This window comes from Astatotilapia calliptera, chromosome 4 (assembly GCF_964374335.1).
Source record: "Astatotilapia calliptera chromosome 4, fAstCal68.1, whole genome shotgun sequence".
In the NCBI taxonomy this organism is placed as follows: domain Eukaryota; kingdom Metazoa; phylum Chordata; class Actinopteri; order Cichliformes; family Cichlidae; genus Astatotilapia; species Astatotilapia calliptera.
This window is the reverse complement of record NC_137425.1, coordinates 4,216,536-4,229,191: the sequence shown is the minus strand read 5'-3', so window position 1 is coordinate 4,229,191 and position 12,656 is coordinate 4,216,536. Positions and strand designations below refer to the sequence as shown.

Genomic DNA, 12,656 nt, shown 5'->3' with positions numbered 1-12,656 from the left:
CAACCCAATTAAATTAAATTACTTAACCTGAAATCTGGACATGACTCACTGGTTTGATAATTTCTTCATCATACTTTTTTTTTTTTTCAAAGTTTGAAAATTGGATAAAGGGAATGGTCGGGAACAGAAACTAAATATCTATGAGTTTACAATGAGAGTGAAACTTCTCTATAAATGCTGCGCCATCACATGATCCCCAGAAAGATGCTGAGCTGACATTTAGGGTTTAAACCAAAGACCTGTCATCCACTGGCTTCTGGACTTTACATTTTAAAGACTCAGCGTCAATGTCTTGACTGTTGCCATGTTAGTTTTTAAAGGTAGAAGTGAGCATAACTGGAAAAGAAATTGGACTAAGTTATTAGTGCAGTCAACCACTCAGCAGGCAGCATTATTTGTCACTTACACTAAAATATTTAAATTTTTGAACAAACTGGCTGCGCGGCTCTTCTACATAAGCAGACACAGAAAACACTAGAAATCAAAATGGACCTCCAACCTTTGTTTTCTACAGTAACTCTGCATGATTCACAACTCAAAATGATCCTCCCCTCTTTAAGCTGTCTTTCTTCCGATTGGCTGCCAGTCACAAATAACAGCAAGTGGGTGGATAACTGTGCCTGTGGTTACCATGTTAGTGATGTCTTGACTATGTTATTAAGTGATTTTTCACATATTTTGGAATAAAACATTAAAAAAATACAGTTTTAATTTCAGTTCAGCATCACGTTTTGCACTTAAAATACCACATAACAGTCATACAAATGATATATGCTAATATCTTATTCAATGTCCTGCAGGTATAACACACTCAAGAATATTCAGATGATAAATGTACTTTGCAAATCTACCTGCTGAATAAATAAATCTTCAAAGAACTGCACTAATGTACAGTCCTATTTAAATCAACTTGCAGAGACCCAAAAGACTGAAAACCTGCCAGAGCACATGAAGAAATGAAGAAATAAGAAACGCAGATGCGTTCATCAAAGCAGGAGCGACTGTGAGCAGGATGCTGCTGCAACATTTGTGAAGATACCAGAATGGTCATAAGAAATGAAGATGGGGAAAATTTTACATTGCGTTCTGCTTATTTTCAACATGGTAGTAGTTTATCTAAAATCTAAAAATCTAAAAACACAGATAATCTGCAGCTCTTTAAGGACTGATGTGTATTCATTAAAAAACAGGCTCCCTGATCTTTAGGAACCCAGAAATCACAAGATCCTACATCTACACTGAAATGCTACATTAGATAAATTAAATCAACAATATTTAATACCACAAAAAACACATAATCAGGTTTTAATAAAAAAAAAATTAGAACAGCGTTATTATGACTATTTTTTTAAAATTGTTATATTATTTACTTTTATTATTACAACAACTCGCATACCAAAATAATTTCTCAAATGTGGGCTAAATTAGCAGTATTATTATTTTTTTTATTATAAGCGGTACTAGTAGTAGTAGTATTTATTATTATTATTCATTTACAGAATCAACGGTCCACAATTTAAAAACTTGCTTGATGCTTACAGATCATTTTCCTACAAGAAGACTGAGGCTAATGTGTCCACAGCTGGGACCAGTAGCATGTAGTCTGAAATCCTGTGAGCACATATCATTTTCAGAAGGATGAGGAATTGAATTTAAACGAGAATTCTTAATTAGTCGTCAAATGTACTCCAGCAGCTACACATGCACTCCTCTGCAGTAAAAGTCTATTAGCTTTACCATTACTTTCCTTTACTACAAAGCTAATAGTAAGCTCTGGATCAGGCACTCTGAACCAACCCATAATCATGCTGCTCCAGGCTCAGACTGGATTGTGGCTACCTCTCCCTGAGGAGGTCACTTCCTGTTAAAAGTTTTTCCTCCCCGCCATTGCCTGATCTCACAGGAGACCATCTGAACACTGAGACTGGGGTTTCTCTCTAATATTGTGAGGTGTGTACCTTCCAGTTTAAAGTGCTTTAAGGTCACTGTGGTTGTGAATTGGTGCTGTATAAAGTTTTATTAAACTTGCTTTCCTGTATAGTTTGTTCTCAAGCATGCAGCACACACATGGCTGTACAGTCTGTTCTGGAGAGAGAAATCTTACATGCACTCTCGCTTTACATGCATGAAACTTGCATAAGAGGATGTTTGGTTGTGCACACATCACATGCCATCACCTCTAAATATTCTCATCACTCATTTGATCTGTAAAAAAAAACTTATAAGACAGTTTAATAGTCATTTTTTCAAACATTTTTATCAACATAGTTATTCATATTTTTGAATGACTGCAGATGAACACAGGATGTGATCAATCAATGAAACTACACATTTACATAAGAAACTGAAATATGCTTTAAAAAGCACTAAGCGACACGAGACTCGCTTCTCTTTCATTTTCCTCTGTAGTCTTAAAACAGTCACATTATGTGCATTAGATAAAGATCAAATCCTGTTATCTTGATAACTGCTTGTCTTCTTATTTAGATGCTTTCTAAACAGTAAATGGTGAAGATACATTTTTATTACTCAGAAAAAGCAAAGAGAAAAGTGGATTCTTATGCATTTTACATCCCTGTTCTGTTCTTTTGTTATGTATTAGATTGTTTTTATAATTCATGGCAGCACTGATGCTTCTCCACCAATCAGTGACTATTACCTCAATGGAGTGTGTGTGTTAATGTTGATACAACAGAAAATAGTGTATTTATTTTAACGTTTTAATTAACTGCATGGAGAAAAGTGTCAAACACAGCAAAGTAGAAATGATGCATGTCATTTTTTATCCTCTTTATGTTTTTATGTTGTGCTTAAAAATCTGGATTTTGTGCTTTTCTAAAATTTGGTATGCACAGAAATTAAAAAGCCTTGAACCTGGTCTGTGTTTAATTTTGCATTATAAGTTTTTGATCTTTTTTTTCTTTCAGATTGTGTCATTTAGTTGATTCGGCACACGTTTGTTTTGTGTTCACTTACTTTCTGTGTGTTTTGCATCATCTGCAAAGTAAAACCAAATCAGACCATTTTATTGTACTTTACACAGTTCAGACAATATTATTGCATTACTCGGGTTATAGATAAATAACACAGAGAAACAGTTATATCATATTACTCAAAGTGCATCATGTGCATTTAGTAAGGAAGGTCCATTCATGTCCAAAAAGAATAGACAAAAGCACGAGTGACTTCTTCTCTATGTCTTGAATGTAATCCGGTTGCAGACCACAAACATGGCGGTCTTCTTCTTGGCCGAACAAGGAAATCCCTAAGTAAAAACAATCTACTAAAGAGTTTGATCTTTTGTGTGAATATTTGTAGGACTCGTTCCAGATTGTTCCAGTTTTCCACCTGGTTTGAACCACTGGTTTACCTGCAGTGTTAAAGCCTCGGTCAGGTTTCCTTCATTTTCCTCATTTCAGGTTTAAAACTGACCCAGAATGAAAGTAAAATGCACTTTATTATTCTGTCATTGTTGCCATGTGAAACATATAACTCTATTTCTATTCTTTTAACTGACATTTCAGTGCCATCTCATTAATAATAATAACTTTATTTCTATAGTGCGACCTTTTTAAAAAAGAAAAACAGAGTTTATCCAGTGCTTTAACAGAGAAGCAAAAACAATCATACAGAATATAAATAAGTATAAAAATAAAGAGATTTTGAGGCAGTAAGATGATTAATCCTATGCTGAGCTACACAGAAGAGTCGCAATTAAAATCTCGCTGTAAAGCCAACACTGGCATTAGTCATCTGTCATCACCGACACAAGCAGACATCTCTGTAATATTCAGCCAGAGACGGAGGAAAGGTGGTTAGAAATCAAACAGCTTCTTCCTGTAGCATGACAGGAGTTCCTCACTGAGGGACTCTGTCTGGCCAGCCTCATGCAAAATAAATGAGAAAACAGACTGAATGCATGTGTGCCGAGCTGCTCTTGGCGTGTCAGAGCTCACAGATCGCAGGAAGGTGTAAAAACGCAAGTCTGACCTGAATCTCCAAACCGCTCGCTGTGCACAGCAGCTGCAGGTGGATCACATCCGCCTCTTGCCCTGTTACTCAATACCACAAGATAAATACACAGTTGTGTGTGTGTGTGTGTGTGTGTGTGTGTGTGTGTGTGTAGACACAGAGACAGACATTAAACTTGGGTTTGTTTAGAAATGCCACAGGTGCATGCAGTGGCCGACTGTTATTAACTCTCAGTGTGAACATGTTTAGCATTTACATGTTTTAAAACCGTTTAAACTTGTTGGGAACGCACATTAGTGCAGCTGTGTGCTTTTCTTTTTTCATTTAAAGGTTTTGTAAATTACTTCCAAAATGAACTGAAGCTCTCAAGAACTGCCAGAACTTTGTGCCCAAAATATCGGTGTACATGGTTGAAAACAGGCCTGGGCTCCGCTTTCATGTATTAACCAATTTGTGCCACAAGATGGTGCAGTGAGTCAACCAGACCTGTCATTAACCTTCTTAATTACAGTCAAAAGCCGAAGCCTCTTGAGGACATGGAAGTACGGCTGAAAATAAAAATCAAAGGTTAAGAAAAAATATTTAGCACTGGTGAAATGCTGCCCCCTGGTGGAGTTTAAGGTAAGACTTGCACAGAGTGATTACAGAAAGTGCCTGCATTAACCCACTGACTGTATATTAAAGAAACAGTCAGTGCAGATTTGCTTTAAATGTGAAATCCTTCAAATGACCAGTTCAAGAAAACAGAAGATCGCAAATCAAAATTGCACATCAGTAATTTTTGCAAGTAAAATGAAGAAGTCACCAGTTTTCTGAATTAGTCCCTATTAGAGTTATTTGTTCCACACTATTGTATTTATACTGTCCCACTGCAATAATAGTAGAAATGTGAAACAGGAAAAAAAGCTTCAGACTTAAATCATTTGTTTTCCTTTTGGTGCTTGATGTCTTTAGATGCTGCCTCCATTTCTGTTTTTCTCTGTTAACTGGCATCTCCAGTTTTGCACATTTTTATCTAATGCTGGTGGCAGTTTGTTCATAGAGTAATTTATATCCTGCCATGAAATAAGAGTGACATTACTAAAAGCACAATATTAAAATTAATGATTAGGATCACCATTAGATAATGATTAACGCGTCTGTTGGTGAAGTATCTAAAGCTGTTGCTCCGCCTATCGCCTCTATTCTCTATGCCCACCTCTAGTGTTATGACACCGCCTTCCTGGCCTCTGAGAGCGTTGTGCCTCACTACAGTGTTACAGTAGAAGATGTGGCAAGCCACACAGCCACACATTCTGGACAGTTGGAGATTGCGCACTAGGTCTGTGGAGGCGGCCAAGTCTGTGTGGACTGTGTGATACTGTCTGTAATCATTACTTGTTGTTTGTTGGGGTCTGCTGTTGAACTGAAGGTGGTTTATGAACCGGACATGATTCGGATCATCTGTGGAGGCACTGCTGCTCTGGACCTGCTGATTGTTGAACTGGCTGTACTCGTAACTTGTTGTCTGTGGAGGTCTGTTGTGGTACAGCCTGTAAGGGTTACTTGTTGTCTCTGATGGTCTGTTGTGGTACAGCCTGTAAGGGTTACTTGTTGTCTCTGATGGTCTGTTGTGGTACAGCCTGTAAGGGTTACTTGTTGTCTCTGATGGTCTGTTGGGGTACAGCCTGTAAGGGTTACTTGTTGGCTGTGGAGGTCTGTTGTTGAAATAGTCTTGGCTATTTGATGGAACCTGATTGGAAGCTCAAAAGAAACAAAAAAAAAAACAACACTTACAAATGTTTTCATGAGTTTGTTTGCTGTCATTTCATTTTCTTACGTCACAGAAAAGTTACTTTTGAAGATGAAAATATTTTGCCATTGCAAATTTTGCCAATTTTATGCTCCATAAACATGTTACTTAGCATGCAGTTTCATTTGCATATGAAGGTTTTCACAGTGTTGTATCTTAGCATATTTACCATCATCTGAACTACTGTCAAATGGGGAAGTAGGCATCTTCTTGGACATCTTGGCGTCTTCACGCTCCCCCTTTTCCATCAGGGCTGTAAGTGCAGCTAGAAGAATTGATATCTCCTGTTAGAGAAGGAGTTGGATCCAGATCATTCTTAAGTCAGATTTAAACATATGTAATTAGTACAGCAAAGATATCCCAGCCCAGCATGTGTTTTTCCTTCAACTTGTAGGAAGTCCTCCAAGTTCTCCACAATCTCAAAGTCAGAGAAAGTCACCTACCTAATATTGTGTTGGTCCCTATTTTGCTAACAAAACAGCCCTAACCCATTGAGGAATAGAATAGAATAGACCCCTGAAGGTGTGCTGTGGCATCTGACACCATGATGTTAGCAACAGATTCTTTAAGTCCTGTAAGTCGGGGCCTTTCTGTGTGGAGTTTGCATGTTCTCCACATTTTTGGATAGGTTTTCTCCCAGTATTCCACAGACATGAAATTAGTGGGGTTTGTTTCTCTGTGTTAACCCTGCTTCAGAATGGATGAACTGAATTGAATTAAAATGGTAAATGGACTGGTTCTTATGTAGTTTTGTTCTACTCTGACCACTCAAAGCACTCTGCACACTTCTACCTTTCTATGTAAGTGCTTTCTGTCTAACGTTCACATGCATTCATACTCCGATGGATGAACTGAAGACAAACTTGGGGTTAGTATCATGCCCAAGGAGATTTGGCATGCAGACAGAAGCAGATGGGGATTGAACTTTCAACATTCTGATTAGAAGGTGACCTGAGCTACAGCCACTCCCATAATTCATAACCTTCGAATGACGTTTCTATAATAAGTATGCCGGAGAGGTGGTGGAGCTCCAAAGTGACCTGTGTTTGAGCACTCTGACATTGATATGAACAGGAAAAATATTCACACATTTTTGCAAAATTCACCAAAGCAAGTCATAACATGCTATTCCCAAACAAGCTGTGTTTCCTGATGTAACTTTTCTTCAGGTTTTTTCAAAGCCACTGGATAACTTAGGCATCACAATTTTGATCCAATAAATATTGGAGCGTTTTAAAGGTGTTTTAAAACACCTGCATATATTTTGAAGGCTCCAGGAAAGAGATTCAGAGTGATTAGTAACACCTAAAGTGCTAACATACCACAATCAACCTGTCAAACAGGGTGTTCTTAGTACTTAGTTTCACCTTTAAAATACAAAAACACATATAAACAACACACACTTCTGTCTTCACAAGGAGAGGCTACTCTCAAAGTATTCAAAGCAGCTCAAATGTCATATTTAATGTTACAGAAACAACAGATTAATAGTGAAAAGCAAACAATGAGCACCAAATCTCTGCCGTTTTTGTTTCAGTGCGCCTCTGTCAGTGCGCCCCAGGGTGGCTGTGGCTACAATGTAGCTGCCATCACCAGTGTGTGAATGTGTGCGTGAATGGGTGGATGACTGGATATGTAAAGCGCTTTGGGGTCCTTAGGGACTAGTAAAGCGCTATATAAATACAGGCCATTTACCATTCACCTCTCAGATTTAACCTTTTTTTTAATATCTGGATATTTGGATATCAGCAATATTACTGCTATGATTTCAACTTTGTATGTGTGTTTGTGTGTGTCTATGTTCCCGCATGTGTTACAGAAACTGTGAAATCTTGTCAGACTTGACTGTCTTTGGGCAGATTTTGTCAACATGGTAAGCATCAATATGCAGTCATAAAACACAATAGGCAGCTGAAATTCAATTTGATAATAAGTGTTGTCTCTGAACTTGTAACTAGTTTTGAATTGCTGTACAATAAAAGAATATTTAGAATTTATTTTCATGAATTGAATTCAACCTAACAACATTTTAGTTTAATATAGTTAACTAAAGTTCACATACTGTCATCACATTGCATTGAAACGACTTCCTCCAAAGCAAACTGTCATGGAGTGAACGTTAGGACCCAAATGCAGTTTTCATAGTTATGCAGAAATAACAAAAAACTAACCTTTTATTAAAGTCGAGGAGTAATCCACAACACACATAAAAAATAAGAAAACTTTCAAAAAGGATCACGAGGAGAACACGAGAGCACACAAACAGATACTGAAACAATGACTGACAGGCAGGGCAGGCCTGTGTAAACACACACAAGGGACTTTCAGATAAAACAGAAAGTAAACAAACCACCAAACAGATATGACAATGACATACAAGGAAACACTAGAGGAGGCTGGTCTTAAATACATAAAAAGACAAGGATATAACTTTAAATAACTCTTAACATTATCTGGATTATAAAATAACAAGAAGTAAACAGAACTGACTAAAGAGTCACAATGAGCCCAAGCAGGGAAGGCCAATTATAAACTCTGCAATGACAATACAATCTGACCACAATCAACTAGAAGTAAAACAGAAATGAGGAACAGTACAGGGGCACAATGTTGAAAACATAAGATTTCTAGATAGAATTAGAAAGAAAACCTAACATAAACTGAAAGGAAAGCCTGAAGTCTCCATGACAGAAACAATCGGTAAGGTGCATACCATGCAGGTGTTTTAGTCATCACATGAGTCAGTGGTGCATACCTATCATTCTCTGATTATGCCAACAAAACTGAACTGAGCGTAAAGTCATTGTAGTGCAGCCATTCCCAAAGAAAAGTGCTGCAGTTCACTTCAAAACCAGAAAGACCATCTCTGATCAGTAAGTCTGCTTTCTGTTGTTGCCTTGAAGCCTGGCGTTTCTGTGTGTGAGACAGTGGAGGAGATTCTGTTCCTGTTCATGTGGGATTGGCACTCTGGATTTGTTACCTTTCTGTTCCAAAGACCTTGTAAATAGTGATGGGCCAAACGAGGCTTCATAAAACACTGAAGAATTCAAACCATTTGTGCCGCAATAATATCGAGGCTTCGAAACAATCTGAACCCCATCTCCACAGTGACACCTGCTGGCCAATTTGGGAATTACCACATCTTGATGGTGCAATTCTGTCAGACAATGACAGAGACGAGCCCTGCACATTTCCAAATAAAGCAACTTATTATATCAGACTGTCAATAATTGTGATCAGCAGGCGTTGGGGAGAAATCTCCGTACAAACTCAAACAATTAAGACTGTAATGATCACTTTGCTTTAGGAAAAACATTCTCAATTTGTTAACCTTCATGCTGCTCAAAATAAACCAATAATATAGTAAAAGATTCTGAGAAATAACTCCTGGGTTTATTGTAATAACCAGCTGTTCTTGGGATCAGTCAGCTTTGTTTTGTTTTTTGTTTTTTTGCTCACACCCCTCAATGCTTGGATGTGTTTGGCTGATGTTTAAGTTTTCTGGGAGTTCATGTCATCAGGTTTGTTCTACACTCTGTTAAGCAAAGCTAGAAGCTGGCATAGCTGAACTATGAAGAAACTTTTCTTAACTTTACACTGCTGTGGATGCTGTATCTTATAACACTGGCATGATGTTTACTGCGAGTCTGGGGTTTTGGTTATATTGAACCTGCCTCGTGTTGTTTATGAGATATTCTCACCAGAAGCATCAGTGACAATAAAAAAAAGAAAAACTCATCTGTCATGAAAAGGTGTTAAAAAATAGATGAACTATAATTAATGATTACTAATAATGTGTTTTTCTAGCTTTTATTATCTACAGTGCAAATATATTCTTTATGGAGGTGCAGTATGTGAGTAACAGGTTGAAGTGAGGATGACACGACTTGATGCATGTTTTTATTGGCAGCAGACATGTATATTATGTATGGGTCTCTTGTGGGGCCTCCTCACAGTGGGGCATGTCCAAAATGCATCACCTAGGTGCTGCCCTGGAGAGATCCTGGCCAAATGCCCAAATGACCTCATCCTGTCGCTGTGGAGAATTACCACAGAGAACAAGTAGTTATGGAACAAATGTCCATTCCACTGTACCGCTTACTGCACCATATACAGCATATGCATGATACAGTACTGGTGTGTATTGTTTTTTTGTTTGTTTTTTGTTGGGGTTTTTTTTGCCTGTCCTGTTTGGTTCATTTGCCATCAGAATTATTGTCTAAAGGCAAAGAAAGATGCCCAACGGATTTACTTTATCAAATGGACCATCCCGGCCTTGCCATATTGGTCTATTTGATTCACCTTTGCTTTTATTGTTTATTTTATTTTATTTTCACTTACACGGGACAGACATGACTTGGGGAAAGAAAAGGGAGAAAGAAAGAGAGGTAGGGAAAGAAAAACAGCGGGGAAGAGGAACGGTGATAAAGGGCAAAAAACAAAAACCAACAAAACAAACAGATAAAATATATATATACATATCAATCACCTGGATCACCTGTTGAGAAAGAAAAAAGAGAAAACAAGCAAAACAGAGAGATGATCTATGGGGTGTAGCTCAGGTGGTAGAGCAGGTCATCTACTGATCGGAAGGTTGGTGGTTCAATTTCTGGCTTCCCCTAGTCTGCATGCCAAATATCCTTGGGCAAGATACTAACCCCAAATTGCTCTCCGATGCATCCATCGGAGTATGAATGTGTGTGTTACTTAGAAAGCACTTAGAAAAATGTGCTTGCACAAGTTGTGTAAAGCGCTTTGAGTGCTCAGAAGAGTAGAAAAGCGCTATATAAGAACCAGAAGAATTTACCATTTATGTGAATATAACAGTAAATACTAGAAATTGAATATTATTGTGCAGCACGTAGGATTGACAGCGCACAGTGTGCTTTGAGGTAGGAGCAAAAAAAGGGTGTAGTTTGTGTCTGTGAGCACCCGTGTGTACACCTGTGTGCCTGAGCGTGCTTTTATTTAAAAGGTTCCTTCAGAGCACAAGAGACCAACAGAGGGGCAACCGTGCCACTCTCCCGGAAAGAGCTGAGGAGAGCCCAGATGAGGGGTGACTGGTGTGTATTGTAAAATATTGCTGTACTGGCTAATTACACCATAAAGCACAGAAAAACTAATTGTTGCATAGTTGGCATCAGTGGGTTCACACCCATTTGTATGTATATCCTCCAGCATGTCCCTCCATCATCTCAGCATTTCTGAAAAGGTGCTTGTTTTACACAGTTAAATGTAAAATGAGTAAATATTTGCAGGACTAAATTCAATTCATAAGGAAAATTGATAATGCATTAAAATTTTGGCCTTTGGGTGACAAGATCCATTCAAATGAAAAATGTACTGGAACTCTTATGTAGCTGTATAATGTGAATATATATGCATCCAGTAACATGAAGGACTCTCTGAAAGTCATTTTGACTTGGTGCCTCCTACCTCTGAGTCCCCATGCAGGTTTGTCCTACACATAAGAAGAAATGCTTTTGAGAGGTTTGTTCTCTTTGGATCTACCTTCTTATGTTTAACTAACTCAGATACAGACTGTATCTGTGATTGTCACTTGTCTGCTAACAAATGACCAGCTCAGATTAAGCACACTGCTGATGCATTTTCTTCATAAATCATGACATGCTGCTCTCCCCTACATAAACTGCTATTATGAGTTCATTGCTGTGTATTTACTTGGTATCAGGTCAATACCACATTTTTCAGTCTCATACATCAGTAGTAGGTGCCTCCTCCTGTCTTTAAGGCTGAGCCTGGACAATCGCATTCTCTCAAGTATGTGTATTTACATGGAGGTATTCTGCTGTAACTAATCATCTAAAGTATTTGAAAATACACCCATAAACAAAAACGAATGTAAACATGGATTATCAGCCACCAAAGCAGCTGCTGCACCTTTAATTTATTGATTCATTGATGAACTCTTGCAGAAATTGAACACAGAACCTTTGGTGGCAATCACTGCACTAATATAAATACTCTTAAATCTACTTAAAACAACAATAATGTCTTTACAAACAGTTTAAATGAACCATAGCAGTATTTAATAAAGGTTAAAGATGGGAATGAGATGAAGTGAAGCCTTTTTATTTAGTAAGTCCTGATGTAGCTGCAAGGCAATTTCCTGCCACTAGATGATGCTCTTTGTACATAAATTGGCCACAATTGAAAGAGTGACGCTTCAGATTTAGCAATTTCATAGGTATCATTTTTAAATATTTCTAGGACACACAAACCTATAATTTACATTTAAAAATAACAGCATTTACAATTACAGGTTTAAAAGGCAGGTGAAACTCTATTCTTTCTCACAAATTAGAATTCATAGTGCTTAAATAACCTTATATCCTGTACTCTTTAGAGAATCTTTGCTATATTACTATTGTTCCCTCATTTCAATTAAAACATCTATTTTTCAATAATATTCCTTATTTAATTATTTACTCCTTAACGTTGCCAAAAAGTCTCCAAAGTTAATTTAAGGTTTCTTTTTTAAATGAACTTAGTTATATAACTTAGTTATATCACCTTGTTTCACTAATCTGTTTGTTGGACCCAGTAAAACAAGAAACCAAAAATAATGTTTTGTTTTTTTAAATATTGCTATTACATTTTTAAAAAATATATGAAAGGGCACTCCTATTTGCATATGAGATTCTCATAGATATAAAGTAACGTGTGTTCATGTGTATACCTGTCTCTATACATTTGTGGGGACCGATCCTGATTTAAAACCAAGCTATTGAGGACATTAAAACGTTTCTGTTTTTCACTTTCAGGCGCGTGTTTATTAAAGGTTTAGTCGTGGTTTTAGTGCTTACGTTAATGGCAGGTTAATAGTATTATGCAAGTAGTATGATGAGACTAAAGACTAGCTAACTAATTA

The 12,656-nt window shown here is 37.4% G+C and overlaps 1 long non-coding RNA gene across 1 annotated transcript; it reads right to left on the bottom strand.

Annotated features, from left to right (window-relative positions):
- Window positions 1–5,299: 5,299 nt before the first annotated feature.
- Window positions 5,300–8,073, bottom strand: LOC113020261 (uncharacterized). Its single transcript, XR_013908794.1, has 3 exons — window positions 7,936–8,073; window positions 5,934–6,048; window positions 5,300–5,715 (listed from the first exon to the last, which is right to left on the bottom strand). It is a non-coding gene; the product is annotated as an uncharacterized LOC113020261 (long non-coding RNA).
- Window positions 8,074–12,656: the final 4,583 nt, after the last annotated feature.